Raw genomic sequence first — 12,591 nt, forward strand, 5'->3', positions numbered from 1 at the left:
CACTGAAGAAAAATGGATACTTGTCCAGGAGTCAGCTATTATAGACCGAATAACAGAGCTTCGTCACAAGTAGATGAAAGCAGGGATTACTTTATTACATTATAGACAACACGTTTCAAAGTGCATTTCCCCCCCTTCCTCGGGTCACATGACCTGAGAAATAAAGGAAATGCCACTTGAAATGTGTTTTTAATGCAACAAAGTAACTGCTGCTTTTATCTATATGTGAACGATGCCAATCAGGAGACATGAACGACTGACCAATCATGTTCAGCCCTATGGTTCAGGCCCCCCTAAACTGGTCTATTTATACTGCTCTCCGACTCCATGTTCTTGCCTGTGATTAAAAAAAACAGTTTCCTTGTCCCTGGCTCTGGTTTGCTATTCCTGTGTATCTTGTGTATATGCTTGGCCTGTTTTCCTGACTACTCTATTGCATTATAATTTTGTACCGCACTGTTCTCCGTTACCACCCTGGCTTGTTTGAACCTGATTATACCTTTGTTTGTGCACTCCTTGTAAGTACTCATTGCTGTTTGCTCGCTAACTCTTTTGTACCCTGACCCTTTCTCTGACTTCTATACTGTGTTGTTTCTTACTTTGACTTTGCTTAGCCCTCCACCTAAGTAGTGTATTATAGAGGTAGGCATACTAAAAGGAAGGGACAAAGCGTGTCAGTCAGTTCAGAGCTGCACTTATGCCTCCCCAGCTTGACACAGCCCTATTCATTTCAACAAAATTGCACATGGACAGGTGCTGCACAGTGATGATAAGGGTAAATAACATGCAGTAGAGTGTAGAGAGGAGGGTACTGATCACGGAGCTAATACTGAACATGATTTCAACAATGGGACATAACGGAGCTGCGGCCAGGGCAAACTGTAAATCCAAGACAGAACAGGTGCTCAATCCCCTAAGTACATCAATAGCATATTCAACAAGAGAGAAATAAAGGGAGAGCGCTAACCACATAAATGTCTTCTTTTACTTCATTCCTTTATCTGGAGTAGCGGGATGGTGTTGGTAGACACAGATGGGGCTGTAATGTCCGTTTATTTGTTTTTGTGTTTTTATGTCTTGGGGTCTGTTTAGACATTATTTTTTATCTGACCAGTTCTCCCTGGCTAGAGAATAGTTAAAGCTCTTAGCCAATGAGTAATCGGGTATTTTAACCCGAGCTCTGCTACACTCTGTGCTAATGATTTCTGCAATTCTGACTATGTCTGCTTAATCATGCACCTTGTATTTATATTATGATATTTCTGAGTTTTTAACTAGGGATGAGCGAATCAAATCTGACAAATCAAAATTAATTAAGAATTTCAGAAAAAATTTGATTTGCAACGAATGCAAATATCACCGCGATTCAATCGCTTCATTAAACTCTATTTAGTGTGGTTCAGGCTCCAGGGCATCTAAAATGGCGGATCCAAATGTGAGGATATGGGGCATGGAATCCTGGGAAGGTGAGTAGGCGGGATGACCCTGGATCACATGCAACATGCAGCCTATCAGCAGCCAGCCCCCCCTGTGATGTCACAGCCCTATATAATCAGCAGCCATCTTGCAGCCAGTCACTTCAGCCTTTTATTACAAAAGAGAGAGAGAGAGAGAGACAGACAGACAGCAGTGTTTGTTGCACTGAAAATCATTTTTACAGCAGCAATTCCCCTCTCAGTCACAGCAGCGTTCTATTGCAGAGAGGGACAGAGAGCAGTGTGTTGCACAGAAAAGCTTGTTTACAGCATCGATTCTCCTTAAGCCCAAATCCAGCCTAGAAACACTGATAGGGAATAGTGTTGAGCGGCATAGGCCATATTCGAATTCGCGAATATTCGCGAATATATGGACGAATATTCGTCATATATTCGCGAATATTCGCATATTCGTTATATTCTCTTTTATTTTCGCATATGCGACAATTCGCGTATGCGAAAATTAACATGTGAATATTAGTATATACAAAATTTTACGTACGCGAAAATTCGCATATGCTAATTTTCGCATATGCAAATTTTTGCGCGCCAGTCTCACACAGTAGTATTACAGCCTTCTTTACACCACACAAGCTGGAAGCAGAGAGGGATGATCACTGTGATGTGTACTGTGAAGAAAAAAAAAAAAAAAAAAAGAATATTCGTAATTACGAATATATAGCGCTATATTCGCGAAATTCGCAAATTCGCGAATATGCGATATTCGCGAATAATATTCGAATTGCGAATATTCGCGAGCAACACTAATAGGGAAGGGAGTGAGATTGAGAGAGAAAGTGCAATTTTAGGTGTAGTAAACAGCGACTGTGGGCTGCAAGACTGGTGTGTACTGCTGGTGTTGTAGACAAATGCTGTTTTAAGTGTACTGGAGCGCATTGTCCTCCCCTCATAAGTGCATACCACATATGTACATCTAAGTGGTGTACTATTTTGTTCAAGTTAAAGTCTTAAGGGCCTAGATACTGTGAAAGGCCAGCCAAAAGTGCACACCTGCTGATGTTGTAAACAAATACTCTTTTAAGCATACTGGAGCACATTGTCCTCCCCTCATAAGTGCATACCACATACGTACATCTAAGTGGTATACTATTTTGTTCCTGTTAAATTCTTAAGGGCCTAGATACTGTGAAAGGCCAGGCAAAAGTACAGACCTGCTGGTGTTGTAGACAAATACTGTTTTAAGCGTAGTGGAGTGTATTGTACTCCCTTCATATACGCACTAAGTATGCCAGGCAGATGCACAGTGGAGTGGGAGAGGCCTAAATACCCATCTTCTGTCGCTCCAGATGCTCCTGCTCCTCCTACTTCGAGTCAGTCATTCTGTCAGCAATCCATCGGAGAAGTCATGTCCAAGAGACAACAGTATGCGCCCACTCATCCAACGGCACAGAAGATGAATGGGCTCCTGTCCAAGTTGTTGGTGCAGCAGTCCCTCCCTTTTCAAGTGGTGGACTCTGCACCTTTCAGAGAACTGATGGCTTGTGCCGAGCCGAGGTGGAGAGTTCCAAGCCATCATTTTTTTGCGAAGAACTCAGTACCAGCCCTGCACAATTTTGTGAAACAGAAGGTGGGCCAGTCCTTGAGCCTGTAGGTGTGTACCAAAGAGCACGGCAGCACTTCCACCTTTCCCTTCCACCTTTTTAGATGTCTTTGCAGTACAACAATACTTGGTGGTGTAGGTGGCACATGGTGTTTTTTACACACCTTTCCTTTTCTTTGTTTAAAAAAAAGATAAAATGTGGGTCCATATATTTTATCCTAAGAATATTATTAAAAGTGAAGTTTTATGTATTGCATATCCTAAGTACTTACTTGTGCACACTAACACTTTTACAAAAGAGAACATTTTCTTCTGCCTACCTGCCTCAGCTACTATTCTGATCCTGCCACCTGCCTGATGCCAAGGACTTTCAGGGCTCCTGATGCTGCTGCTGCCACCTCCAGGATGTCTCATTACGCCACCATATGTTCTCATGCTGATGCCAGCTCCAAGCTGTCTCATACTGCCACCATATGTTCTCCTCATGCTGCTGCCACCTCCAGGCTGTGTCATTTAGCCATTATATGTTCTCCTCATGCTGCCGCAAACTCCCGGCTGTGTCATTCAGCCACTTTATGCTGCCACCAACTCTTGGCTGTGTCATTCAGCCACTATGTGGTCTCCTAATGCTGCCGCCAACTCTAGGCTGTTTCATTCAGCCACTATATGTTCTCATGCTGCAGCCATCTCCACGCTGTGTCATTCAGCCACTATATGGTCTCCTCATCCTGCTGCCACCTCCAGGCTGTGTCATTCAGGCACTATATGGATTCCTCATGCTGCCACCACCTCCACCCTGTGTTATTCAGCCACTATATGGTCTCCTCATGCTACAGCCAGCTCCAGGCTGTGCCATTCAGCCACTATATGTTCTCCTCATGCTGCCACCACCTCCACGCTGTGTCATTCAGCTACTATATGGTCTCTTCATGCTGCCGCCACCTCCACGCTGTGTCATTCACCCACTATATGGTCTCCTTATGCTGCCGCCAACTCCAGGCTGTGTCATTCAGCCACTATATGTTCTCCGCATGCTGCTGCTACCTCCACGCTGTATCATTCAGCCACCATATGGTCTCCTCATGCTGCCGCCACCTGCACGCTGTGTCATTCAGCCACTATATGGCCTCCTCATACTGATGCCACCTCCAGGCTCTGTGATTGTGCCGCTCTGTGACAGTGATTCTAATAGCGACACTTCTGATCTGCATGTCATACTGAATAACAGTAATATTTCATACAGCAGGGCAAAGTGTTCTACACCCCTATTGAGGCTCTCTGTAGACCAGAAATAGACGTTTAGATTTGCCGCAAATAAATTCAGACCAAAACAAATTATCTGGCAAAATTCGACAAATCGCCCAAATAGAATTTTTCAATATTTGCTCATCTCTATATTTAACCATGGTTAACAGTCTTGTTTATGATAGATTATAGTCTGTGGTACATTTGAAAGTTTTTAGGATTATGTATGTCCATTCTGCTTTAACCTTGTATCTTAGTCTGTGTCCACACTGTGAGTCTTGTTTGTATCGTACCCTGTATTTAGTGTTTCGTGCATTATATTTTTGTTTCCTACTAGGCCAGTATCCTGAACACACAGTGGAGTGAGTCCCATTGGCTAGTAATCTATTTAGCTTTAGTATTAATGTCCCTCCATGTATGGAGTGGGGAGTCTAGAGAATTCATGATTTCTGATCATTGGATTTTTTTTTACATGCCCTGATCATAGAGTACATGATCACTGCTCTAGTGTTTCCTCTGTGCTTTACCATTGGTCTGTAGTGTCCTCTGTGCTTACCCACTGATCTGTGTCCTCTGAACTTAATCTGTTTATGTTAGTCACCTGAGTCCAGTGTGAACCGTGTGCTATGTTCCTGATCATTTTGGTGTTTGGCATTCAGTTCTTCCGTTCATCCCCTGCATCTCCTGGATTCTGCTGTATATTTGTTCCATTCCTAGTCTTGTTCATTTATTCATATCTGCCATTTATCTGGAGTCTGGTTTCTGAACTGTTTGTTAGTATGCTATATTTTGTCCTGTTGGCCTGGTCTTGTATATCTGCTTGTTTGTTAGTTTTTCTGTTGTGTTTCTTGCCTGTGACCAACTATGTATATTATTATTTGTTTTACACTCACTGCATTTTAGCTCAGGTAGGGAACGGCTCCGTGGTTGCTGATCCGCCGTTTAGGGCAAGTAGTCAGGGAAGGTGTTATTAGGGACAGCTTAGGGATCACTATCCCTGTTCCCCCAGTCAGTCATGACAGGGGCCCTCAGAGGCTACAGTCGTTTCATGCCTCTAAGCATCCCATCACAACTTCTCGGAACAAAAGGAATAAAGATATGTGGTTAGTGCTTTCCCTTTATTTCTCTCTTGTTGAATATACTAATGATAAGAGTCTAGTAATAACTGGAAATAGTAGCTAAAGCTAATGATCATCATGGTAGATAAGAAAAAGTAGAGGGAACTGTAGATATGAACAAGGGACTTTCCTATGTAATGGCTGTCAATAGGATTCCATCTCATTCTAAAAGAAAAGGTGTTAAAACTTTGACTGTATTCACATGTATATATTACAGCTCTGTGTGAAAGTCATACATGTAGAGCCAACATTTAGATTAGGAAACCTTTCCCCAAAAGACTCTTGATGGGATTTGGTCCTGTTTTTGGCTCTTTTTATATGGATTTCCACACAGAGCTGTGTTGTAGCCGTGTGAATAGAGCCTCAGCACTCATGCATGTTACACCGAGCGCTCCGGGTCCCCGTTCCTCCCCGGAGCGCTCGCCTCATCTTTGTTGTTGCAGCGCCCCGGTCAGATCCACTGACCGGGTGCGCTGCGGTCCCGCCTTCAGCCGGGATGCGATTCGCGATGCGGATAGCGCCCGCTCGCGATGCGCACCCCGGTCCCCGTACCTGACTCGCTCTCCCTCGGTCCCGTCCCGGCGCGCGCGGCCCCGCTCCCTAGGGCGCGCGCGCGCCGGGTCTCTGCGATTTAAAGGGCCAGTGCACCAATGATGGTGCCTGGCCCAATCTTCCCAATTAGCTTAATTGGCTCCCACCTGTGCACTTCCCTATATCACCTCACTTCCCCTGCACTCCCTCGCCGGATCTTGTTGCACTTGTGCCTAGTGAAAGCGTTCCCTTGTCTGTTCCTAGTCCGTGTTCCTGACCTCCTGCCGTTGCCCCTGACTACGATCCTTGCCGCCTGCCCCCGACCTTCTGCTACGTCCGACCTTGCTTCTGCCTACTCCCTTGTACCACGCCTATCTTCAGCATCTTCAGCAGCCAGAGAGGTGAGCCGTTGCTAGTGGATACGACCTGGTCACTACCGCCGCAGCAAGACCATCCCGCTTTGCGGCGGGCTCTGGTGAAAACCAGTAGTGGCTTAGAACCGGTCCACTAGCACGGTCCACGCCAATCCCTCTCTGGCACAGAGGATCCACTACCTGCCAGCCGGCATCGTGACAGTAGATCCGGCCATGGATCCCGCTGAAGTTCCTCTGCCAGTTGTCGCTGACCTCACCACGGTGGCCGCCCAGCAAGCCCGACAGATCGCCCTTCTAACCCGTCAGCTGTCGGAAATGTCCACCATTTCGCACCAACTTCAGTCGCAACTTCTCCAGCAATCTTCTCCTCCGCCAGCTCCTGCACCTCCTCCGCAGCGAGTGGCCACTCCTAGCCTCCGCCTGTCCTTGCCGGACAAATTTAATGGGGACTCTAAGTATTGCCGTGGCTTTCTTTCGCAATGTTCCCAGCACTTGGAGATGATGTCGGACCAGTTTCCTACTGAAAGGTCTAAGGTGGCTTTCGTGTTCTGCCTTCTGTCTGGAAAAGCCCTGTCATGGGCCACACCGCTCTGGGACCGCAATGACCCCGTCACTGCCTCTGTACACTCCTTCTTCTCGGAAATTCGAAGTGTCTTTGAGGAACCTGCCCGAGCTTCTTCAGCCGAGATTGCCCTGCTGAACCTGGCCCAGGGTGTTTCTTCCGTTGGCGAGTACGCCATTCAGTTCCGTGCTCTTGCTTACGAGTTGTCCTGGAATAGTGAGATTCTCTGCGCGACCTTTAAAAAAGGCCTATCCAGCAACATTAAAGATGTTCTGGCCGCACGAGAGACTCCTGCTGACCTACTTGAACTCATTCATCTAGCCACTCGCATTGACATGCGTTCTTCCGGATGGCGTTTGGAGCTCCGCCTGGATATGGACTTTGTTCGCACGAAGCGTTTTTTCTCTCCGGCTCCTCTCTCCTCTGGTCCTCTGCAGTCTGTTCCTGTGCTTCCCGCCGTGGAGGCTATGCAAGTTGACCGGTCTTGCTTGACACCTCAAGAGAGGACACGACGCCGCTTGGAGAATCTTTGCCTGTACTATGCCGGTACCGAACACTTCCTGAAGGATTGTCCTATCCGTCCTCCCCGCCTGGAAAGACGTACGCTGACTCCGCACAAAGGTGACACAGTTCTTGATGTCAACTCTGCTTCTCCACGCCTTACTGTGCCTGTGCGGATATCTGCCTCTACCTTCTCCTTCTCTACTTTGCTCTTCTTGGATTCCGGATCTGCAGGAAAATTTTTTTTGGCCTCTCTCATCAACAGGTTCTACGTTCCTGTGACCAGTCTCGCCAGACCCCTCTACATCTATTGTTTTTACAATAAAAGATTGGACTGTCTCGTACGTTTCCACACGGAACCCCTCCTAATTTGCATCGGACCTCATCACGGAAAAATTGAGTTTTTTTTCCTCAGGTTCTTTGGCCCCAAGAAGAGGGGGAGACCCAAGGGGGGGGGTACTGTTACACCGAGCGCTCCGGGTCCCCGTTCCTCCCCGGAGCGCTCGCCTCATCTTTGTTGTTGCAGCGCCCCGGTCAGATCCACTGACCGGGTGCGCTGCGGTCCCGCCTTCAGCCGGGATGCGATTCGCGATGCGGATAGCGCCCGCTCGCGATGCGCACCCCGGTCCCCGTACCTGACTCGCTCTCCCTCGGTCCCGTCCCGGCGCGCGCGGCCCCGCTCCCTAGGGCGCGCGCGCGCCGGGTCTCTGCGATTTAAAGGGCCAGTGCACCAATGATGGTGCCTGGCCCAATCTTCCCAATTAGCTTAATTGGCTCCCACCTGTGCACTTCCCTATATCACCTCACTTCCCCTGCACTCCCTCGCCGGATCTTGTTGCACTTGTGCCTAGTGAAAGCGTTCCCTTGTCTGTTCCTAGTCCGTGTTCCTGACCTCCTGCCGTTGCCCCTGACTACGATCCTTGCCGCCTGCCCCCGACCTTCTGCTACGTCCGACCTTGCTTCTGCCTACTCCCTTGTACCACGCCTATCTTCAGCATCTTCAGCAGCCAGAGAGGTGAGCCGTTGCTAGTGGATACGACCTGGTCACTACCGCCGCAGCAAGACCATCCCGCTTTGCGGCGGGCTCTGGTGAAAACCAGTAGTGGCTTAGAACCGGTCCACTAGCACGGTCCACGCCAATCCCTCTCTGGCACAGAGGATCCACTACCTGCCAGCCGGCATCGTGACAATGCACACTACAATATTACAGCTCCATACAACCTTAGCCCCTTCCCGCAAATGGATGTCCATGTTTCCTGTCACTTAACGCAAATGGACGTTCATACATGTCCAATACGTTTTCTATCCCCATGTCCCGTGGCATGGTGATAGAAATGTAATTGCAGCTGTTCTGAACAGCTGGCCAATGTTACTATGCAGCTGGGGACCAATCAGAATGGTCCCTAGCTGCTGACCGTTGTAATTGGCCAGTCAGTTAGTGACTAACCAATGACATGCGACTTGTGGGGTTCACGGAAAATAGGGATAATCGGAGTTGTCAGAGACATCCCCGATCATCCTGAGGGATAGGAGTGAGGTGGCAGTGGTGCCACCACCTCCTACCCCCTGCCATTGGTCGGTTAGGACTAAATGACCAATGGCAATTGGGGACGGGGGGGGGGGTCAAAGGTGAAATTCCCACTCTGCCTGCCCCTGGATGTCCGGGCAGAGCGGGGTGAAAGATGGCGGCGGGTAACGGAGTGCAGGAGGAGGCCAAGGGACCGGCGACAGTAAGGAGCGACGGGATCGGCGGCAGTAAGGAGGCGACGGCGGAGGTGACGGCAGAGGCAGCGGTGGAGGCAGCGGTGAAGATCAGTGGTAAGTGATCTTCACTGCTGCCTTCTAGGAGTTGCCAAACTACAACTCCCAGCGTGCCCAGACAGTCAAAGGCTGTCTGGGCATGCTGGGAATTGTAGTTTCGCAACATCTGTGAATGTACAGGGTACAAGTTTGAGATGCAGCAAATTTTCCGACGCAGCTCAAACCCAGCGGGAAACTCGCTGTAAACCCCTGCCATGTGAATGTACCCTAAAAACACTACACTACACTATAACACATAATAAACGGTAAAACACTACATATACATATACCCCTACACAGTTATATAAATAAAAAAATGTCTTGTACAACACTGTTTCCAAAACGGAGCCTCCAGCTGTTGCAAAACAACTCCCAGTATTGCTGGACAGCCATTGACTGTCCAGGCATGCTGGAAGTTTTGCAACAGCTGGAGGCACCCTGTTTAGGAAACACTGCCGTAGGGTAATTTTGGTATTAGAGGCAAGTCTAATTCTTGCATCTGGGTCCATCCCTATGCAAATCCCTTATTTAGGCCTGAAATGCGCATGGTGCTCTCTCACTTCGGAGCCCTGTCGTATTCCAAGGCAACAGTTTAGGGCCACATATGGGGTATTTCTGTACTCAGGAGAAATTGCCTAACAAATACATTTTGGGGGGGTTTTTCTCCTTTTACCCCTTATGAAAAGGTAAAGTTAGGGTCTACTTCAGCATGTCATTGTGAAAAAAATAAAATTTTGTGTGTTGACCCATACTTTTCATTTTCACAAGAGGTAAAAGGAAAAAAAGACCTCCAAAATTTGTAACGCAATTTCTTCTGAGTACAGAAATACCCCATATGGGGGGGGGGGGGGTAAATGCTCTGCGGGTGCACAACAAGGCTCAGGTGAGAGCACCATGTAAATTTGAGGTGATTTGCACAGGGGTGGCTGATCGTTACAGTGGTTCTGACATAAACGCAAAAAACAAACAAAAAACACCCACATGTGACTCCATTTTGGAACGACACCCCTCACGGAACATAACAAGGGGTATAGTGAGCCTTAACACCCCACAAGTGTTTGACAAATTTTAGTTAAAGTTGGAAATGAAAATAAAAATTTTAAATGTTATCCCAAATTTTTCATTTTCACAAGGGGAAATAGGAAAAAAGCCCCCAAAATTTGTAACACCATTTCTTAGCATATACATACCCCATGTTTGGATGTAAAGTGCTCTGCGGGCGAACTACCATACTCAGAAGAGGAGCATCATTGGGCTTTTGGAGAGGGAATGTGTCAGGAGCTGAAGGTCATGTGTGTTTACAAAGCCCCCTTGGTGCGAAAACAGTGGACCCCCCAGATGTGACCCCCTTTTGGAAACTACATCCCTCACAGAATGTCGATCTTACAGATTTTTTGAACAGTCATCCATAAAAATGAAAAATTAAATTTTTCATTTGCACAGCTCACTGTTCGAAAGATCTGTCAAAGGACAGTGGGGTGTAAATGCTCACCCCTTATTAAATTCTGTGAGGGGTGTCATTTCTGAAATAGGGTCACATGTGGGGGGTCCACTGTTCTGGCACCATGGGGGATTTGTAAACGCACATGGCCCCCGACCTCCATTCCAAACAAATTCTCTCTCCAAATGCCCAAACGCGCTCCTTCTCTTCTGAGTATTGTAGTTCGCCTGCAGAGCATTTTACATCCACATATGGAGTATTTCCATCCTCAGAAGAAACGGGGTTACAAATTTTGGGGGGCCTTTTCTCCCAATACCTCTTGGCAAAATGGTAAACTTGGGGAAAAAAAACAGCATTTTAGTGATTTTTTTTTCATTTACACATCCAACTTTAACGAAAAGTCATCAAACACCTGTGGGGTGTTAAGGCTCACTGTACCCCTTGTTACGTTCCTTGGGGGGTGTATTTTCCCAAAAAGTATGCCACATGTTTTTTTTTTTTTTTTTTTTTTGCTGTTCTGGCACCATAGGGGCTTCCTAAATGCGACATGTCCCCCAAAAACCATTTCAGAAAAAATCACTCCAAAATCCCATTGTCGCTCCTTCCCTTCTGAACCCTCTACTGCGCCGAACACTTTACATCCACATATTACGTATTTCCTTACTCGAAAGAAATTGCGTTACAAATTCTGTGGGGATTTCTCTCCTTTTACCACTTATTTACCCCATTAAAAAACTGGGTCTACAAGAACATGCAAGTGTAAAAAATGAAGATTTAGAATTTTCTCCTTCACTTTGCTGCTATTCCTATGAAACACCTAAATGGTTAACACACTTTCTGAATATCATCTTGAATACTTTGAGGGGTGCAGTTTTTATAATGGGGTAATTTATTGGGTATTTCTAATATGAAGGCCCTTTGAAACCACTTCAAACCTGAACTGGTCCCTGAAAAATTCAGATTTTGAAAATTTTGTGAGAAATATGAAAATTGCTACTGAACTTTGAAGCCCTCTGATTCCAAAAGTAAAAACATGTCAACTTTATGTTGCAAACATAAAGAAGACATATTGTATATGTGAATCAATATATAATTTATTTGGTATGTCTATTTTCCTTACAAGCAGAGAGCTTCAAAGTTAGAAAAATTTCAAAATTTGAAAGTTTTTCATGAAATTTTTGCATTTTTCACAAAAAAGTTATGCAAGTATCGGTGGAAATTTTCCACTATGTTAAAGTAAAACATGTCATGAAAAAACAATCTCGCAATCAAATTCATAAGTAAAAGCATCACAGAGTTATTAATGCTTAAAATGACAGTGGTCAGATGTGCAATAAACGCTCTGGTCCTTAAAGGGGTACTCCGCACCCCTAGACATCTTATCCCCTATCCAAAGCATAGGGGATAAGATGTCTGATCTCCCATAGACTTTCATTGAGGGGGCGGGGCTTGACGCCACACGGGGCGGAGTTGTGACGTCACGCTCGTCCGCCATTGTGGTCGGGATCCGAAGCCTCCAGCGTTGCCGGTGTGAGGTGGAAGCCATACAGGTGGATGCAGCAGCCGAGATCCCGGGGGTCCCCAGTTGCGGGAACCCGGAGATCTGACATCTTATCCCCTATCCTTTGGATAGGGGATAAGATGTCTAGGGGTGCGGAGTACCCCTTTAAGGTGAAAATGGGCTTGTCCTTAAGGGGTTAAAGACAGATGGAACCGTAATACAGAATACCCCCATAGACTTCTATAGTGCCCTATTTTCCCTTTTATAGGATATTGGATAGGACATGTTCCATAATAGTCTGCACTGTAAGCATTGCTTGTATGAAAGAATAGTTGTATAATATGCCACTCAACAGAGCACCATAAAGCAGCAAACAGAGAGAAGCCTGCAATATGATGACCAGTGTGACGCAGTTTTAGTCAATTGGATTGTTATAGAACCAAGCAAAGTAGGGTCCCAAATTATTCTTTGGGTGACTTACA

This window comes from Hyla sarda, chromosome 1, assembly GCF_029499605.1.
Source record: "Hyla sarda isolate aHylSar1 chromosome 1, aHylSar1.hap1, whole genome shotgun sequence".
NCBI classification, from domain to species: Eukaryota; Metazoa; Chordata; class Amphibia; order Anura; family Hylidae; genus Hyla; species Hyla sarda.